The sequence below is a fragment of the Juglans regia genome, chromosome 9 (assembly GCF_001411555.2).
Source record: "Juglans regia cultivar Chandler chromosome 9, Walnut 2.0, whole genome shotgun sequence".
In the NCBI taxonomy this organism is placed as follows: domain Eukaryota; kingdom Viridiplantae; phylum Streptophyta; class Magnoliopsida; order Fagales; family Juglandaceae; genus Juglans; species Juglans regia.
Window position 1 is genome coordinate 5,180,344 of NC_049909.1, and position 6,128 is coordinate 5,186,471.

Consider the following 6,128-nt stretch of genomic DNA (forward strand, 5'->3'; position numbering starts at 1 on the left):
AAGATTTGGTTTAATTCTTTGAGGCCTAATTCTATCTCTAGTTGGTCTGATATACAACGTGAGTTCTTACAAAAAAAATTTCATTTTCAGAGAACTCAGTATTTACAAGAGTAGATCAGCCAGTTCAATCAGAAATCTGACGAGACTTTCCAGGCCAGCTGGGAAAGGTTGAAGGATTTGGTGAACATCTGTCTACATCACGGTTTTGAATCCTGGAGGTTGGTGAATTATTTTTACAGTGGTCTCACTCCACAATGCAAGCAGTTTGTTCAAACTATGTACAATGGATAATTCTTTTACAAGGAACTTGATGAAGTATTGTCATTTTTTTACTATCTTGCTGAGACCGCACAACAATAGAACACTTGGACTGACCGAGTTTCATTGACAACACGGCCACTGAGGGCTATTGCTGGTGGGGGGAGATATGAGTTTAAGGAGGACACTGACGTTCAAGCCCGAATAGCTGCATTGACTACAAGATTAGAGGTCATGGAGATGGAAAAAGTGAAGGTCGTGAAAACAATATAGGCATGCTCTATATGCATTGATTTGAACCACAAGACCCAAGATTGCCCGATTATGCCAGTATTTCAGGAGAGTGGCTCTGAGCAGATGCAATCAATGAACTATGTTAACAGAGTACATAATCAGCCTTTCTCCAACACATATAATCCGGGGTGGAGGAATCACCCAAATTTCTCATGGAGGAATGATCAGCCTGGCCGATCTCCACCACCTTCTCAGCAGCCATTTCATCAGGCTGCTCCTCAGCCCCAGTATCAGCCATATCAGAGTTCTCAAAGCTATCCTTTTGTGGCACCCCAGGATTTCAGCCTCATGCAGCTGCGAAGAAGTCTCTAGATGATAGTATGACACAGATGGCCAATAGATTTCAGCAATTCATGCAGATTCAGGCCACCACAAACAATCAAAACACTCAGGCCATAAATGACTTGTGGGGCACCATCAATAAAATAAACACAACATTGAGCACTCAAGAGAAAGGAAAATTTCCAGCACAACTAGAGCCTAATCCTCAAGTATACTAGCAACAACAACAACAAGTGCATAATGTCTCAGGAGAGGTTTTTGAGACAGTGAAGGTCGTTCTTACTTTGAGAACTGGAAAGGAAGTTCCTCATCCAGAGATGATTATGAACACACAGGCAGTTGCTCCTACACCTGAAGATGTAACAGATACTAATGAAGCTAAAAAAGAACTAGAGGTAGTGAGACCAGAGTCGAAGAAGCCTGTGAGTGTAGATTTCAAAGCTAGTAGGGGGTATCAACCTGTGGTTCCCTATCCTCAGAGATTGGCAGCTTTCCAAAAGAATAAATACCACACTGAGATTCAGGAGATTTTCAAGCAAGTAAAGATAAATATTCCACTTTTGGATGCCATACAACAAGTGCCTTCGTATGTAAAATTTTTGAAGGATTTGTGCACAGTGAAGAGGAAGCTGAATGTAAAGAAGAAAGCATTCATAACGGAGCAAGTCAGTGCATTCATATTGAGCAAGACTCCTCAGAAGTTTGGAGATCCAAGCTCTCCCCACATTTCCATTATGATTGGTGAGTCACACATTGGGAAAGCTCTACTTGATTTGGGGAGTAGTGTGAACTTGCTACCATTCTCAGTGTATGAGCAGCTGGGATTAGGTGAGTTAAAAAAGACCTCTATCAAGCTACAGTTAGCTGACAGATCAATCAAGGTGCCAAGGGGTATTGTTGAGAATGTGTTGGTCCAGGTGGACAAATTTTACTACCTAGTGGATTTTGTAGTTCTTGATATGCAGCAGCCAACCACTACTATTTACCAAGCGCCTGTCATCCTTGGGTGCCCATTCCTTGCTACCTCCAATGCACTGATAAATAGTCGAAGTGGAGTACTGAAACTCACATTCGGGAATATGACATTGGAAATGAATGTTTTCAATACTTGCAAGATGCCTGGTGATTGCGACGAGTCAGAGGTGCATGCTGTTGAAGTGATTTTAGAGCTTGAAGAAATAAAGAGAGAGGCCTACGACAATTCCTGCTTGGCGAATGAGCGAATGAAGGCCTTGCATGACAAGAAGATCCATGACAAACATCTTTTCCCTGATCAGAGAGTGCTTCTCTATAATTCAAGACTGCATCTTTTTCCCAGGAAGCCGAAATCTCTATGGAAGGGGTTGTACATTGTAAAAGAGGTTCATCCTCACGGCGCGGTAGACATTGTCAATCTGAAAAATGGTAATTTCTTCACTGTCAACGGACAACGTCTAAAGCTGTTTCTGAAGGTCTTTGATCCACAAGAAGAGATCTCGCTAGTGCAAGGTTCCAGAGAAGTGTTTTGATCTTTTCACCCTTTACAGCTTTCTTTACTTGCATTTTATTTGTTTTTATTTGTTGTTTTGCTTTAATTTTATATTTCATGTTGTTTTTGTTTTTTGTTATTTTGCTTGATTATTCCTGTGCAGTTTGTTTTCTTTCGTTCGATTCATTGAGGACCATTTCTCTCACTAGTTGGGGGTAGCGTGTGTGCACAGACTTAAAACCAAAAAAAAATTGCATTAATGTGATGTGCATTGATACACATATGATTGACACATACTCTATTTCTAGTATTTTGTGAAATCTGAGCATCTTGGTAGAGTAGTTGAGCAGAATCGTTTTGTGAAAATTTATTTTCAAGCCTAAGCATAGAGCATTATTTTTATGAATCATATTTTGTTAATGTGTGGTTTGAAACACCGGGATGCTATACTCATTGAGATGAGACTTGGTGAGATTTTTGTAGAACGAAGGGGGTAAATTTTGAAGGACATTTTGCACATGCTTACACTTGTAGTGTTCCTTAGTTACTGTTCACTGATTTAACACAGGAGAAGTAAACTGCAGGACTACCGAGCCATGTTTCAGAAAAAAAAAAAAAAAAAAAAGGACAAGAAAAAAAAAGAAAGAGATTTGAAAAGAATAGAAAAAAAAAGGGGGGGGGTAAAGGCAGCTTAATGAACTTCCCTAAGTAAAAGGCTAGAAAAGGTTACCCAAGACTTTGGGGGTTGAGTGTTCAACCTTTAAAAACAAAGCTGGCATGAAAACTGCTAGTCCATTGGGCTTTGAGGTAGTTAGAATCAACAATGATTAATCTTAAGGTTGAGAAATCCTATGACAAATCATGAGTAGTAATGAGGAACACAAAACCAGTTTAGCTCCACACACACATTTGAGTTCTGAGACATTTGCCTCAATTCCATGTGAAAAAATGTTGAGATAGTCTTGGTGGATATAGCCCCTGGAGTTGAGTAGTAACGTGTCACTTTTGTAAGAATTCAGAATTGTGTTTGATTGTTTCTGTTTGGATTTCGATCTTTATGCAATATTCATCTCAATTAATTTTCACTATTTTTCTCAAGGATTAGCAAAACGCTACTTGAGGGGTGTGATTGAGCTGAGTTATTACATATTTTATACATTTAGAACCAATATATTTTATTTATTTCATTACATTATTATTGGTCTTAGATGGAGAAATGGTTAAGATGAATAAATCTGACTTGTGATTTAAATTGGTTAATAGCATGATTGATGCTTAATTTTATAACTTGTGATTTAATTGGTTAATGTTATTTCACATGCACAACATATTTTTGATATTCTATTCTTCCTTTTTATTTTATTTATTTTCTAATTTTTATGTATTTATTTTTTATATAGGACAAGAAATGTAAAACCAAGAAAATAGAAAAGTCAAAAAGGTTTTTTCTGGCTTCTCTAGAGCCACACATGCACATGGGACCAAGCTATTTTGGGGTTTTGAGGAAAAGTTGAGTTTTAGCATGTGGGGGCATTTTGGAGTTAGACGGCTGCACAGTTTGGCATTTTGAAAAGTAAAACTCAAGAGACTTTTTATGCATGTGGGCCTTTTGGCTTTAGGAACGGAACGCCGCACAAAAAGAAAAAAAAAGAAAAGAAAAAAGGAAGGGCTTTTGGCGTAAGAGGCACGAGTTTTATTATTGGGGATTTTTCGTTTGGAGGCTAGGGACGGAACAACATATTTCTTTTTTTCGAGACGCACACAGCGTCGTTAAAGAACCTTGAAGGGTCCACTGCCGCTGCCCAGCCTCTTTCACTGCTTTTCATCTTCATCTTCATTTATTTAGCTTGCTCTTTTCACTCTCTACTATTTATTTAATTTTAGTTTAAAATTTGTGATGTATTTTTGAAATATTTGGCTTAAACTTTTGGGCATTTTATTTGCTGTTTATTTACTTGGTGTTATTTATTTTTCTACCTTCTTTAATCTTTCATTTAACAGTGATAACAATTGCTATGGATTGATATTGAGAATTTGTGATTTGAATACAAGGATAAACTCTAGAATTTTGATTTTGGGGCTTTTCAATTCTCAGTTCGTATTTTGTCAATTACTTTCTAATCTAGTTTAGTTCTTAGCTTAGTTTTATTAATCTCTTAGTTCCATTGCATACTAGATTAATTAAAGCTTAATTATGACTTAAATAATTTCAGTTTTATTACTTAATTTTCAGATTAATTAAGATTGTTTAGTTTAGTTGATTCCTTGATTGTTAATTTCAATTTGTAAGTCTTTTACATTTCATTTCGACACTCAAAAATTCAAAAATATGAATCTAGTTCATGACTAGTGCCCTTTTCATTCTCGTTGCACTCTTCCATTCATTGCACATACTACTACTTTTATTTTCTCTTTATGAATATTTTCACCATTTTAAACGAGTTTAATTTTAAGTAACTTTCCCTGAGGAGACGATCTAGGAATTTAGTCCTAATTATTACGCGACATCCTCCTGCACTTGGGATAGCCTTTGTGCTGCTCATTTTTGAGTAAGTTAGAGGGGTATTTGAAGTTCCATCTACAATTCTTAAAAAAATAAAAAAAAACGAGAACAATCCCAAGGTGAACAATGCTGGTGCTAGGATGAAACACTTCTTAGGTATGACTAGAAGAGAATTGTCTGAATCATGAGTTCATAGATCCACAAGAATTTTGATTGGCTCTGTTGTGAAGATCATATAACAAAGTCACACTTGAACAAAAGGAAATAGTGAACACTTTGCTCACTTCCAAACTGTTTCATTTGCAAACTAAGACATATGAGAAGTCACATTCTTCTACTAGGGTTACAAAAAGTGCAGTTGGGCATACCTTAATGAACCACATCTTAATGGTTTATAAAATGAAAAAAACAAAAAGCGAGAAAGGGACAAAGTAGAGATCTCAATGTTTTTGTAAAAGGCTGCCTATCACCGGGACTTTAATCAAAGAAAGAAATAAAAAATAAAAAAATAAAGAAGCCTTTCAAAGTGTGATAGCGTAAAAGCCAACAAATCAGTGGTTTTGAATTAAGGACAAGGGTCATTCTTTAAGATAGTTGTTACTGTGAAATAACCTGGAAGAAGATGGTGTGCAACTCTAATGGCCTAGGAGCAACACTGATCACAGTTTGGAATGTTGATTACGCCCAAACTAGTACGTGGTGTTATAGTATAGTTCAGGGTGTCGATCCACAAAGAGTCGGAAGAAAGACAACAAGACGCAAGCTTAAAAGAAAAGATCAAATTACAATATGACAAGAATCTGAAAATTCTACCTAAAGCACGTAATTAAAATAAGATTAGGGCATGGATAAGAAGGGAAGTAAAGCTTTGGGCTTCTATCAACCGGATCTAATACTATAACTTTTTCAATCCAAACAGTATACACAATTAAAAATTATAGCACCAAATTCCTAATTGGAAGATATGACATTATATGCATCTACTTTCTCAAATTTAATTCTAGAATCTATTCTTCATTTACAAAGCACAATTTTCATATATAAAAATGAATATCAGATCTAAAGAAGACCCTATGTTCATAAACAATAGTGCAGCAGAAGATCACATCAATGGTATAAAAAGCTTGTTTAAGTCACAATCATATATTCATAATCCTATAATAGCTCAACAAAATCAAACCATAGCAAGATTTAATATAGTTGTCTCAAACTTATAATATCCCAAAAAAATGGAGAATTGAATCCTAGAATCTTAAACAATAAAGCTTAACATATGAATTGAAATAAAGTCAAAATATTTTCACTAATCAATTTCCACCCTAA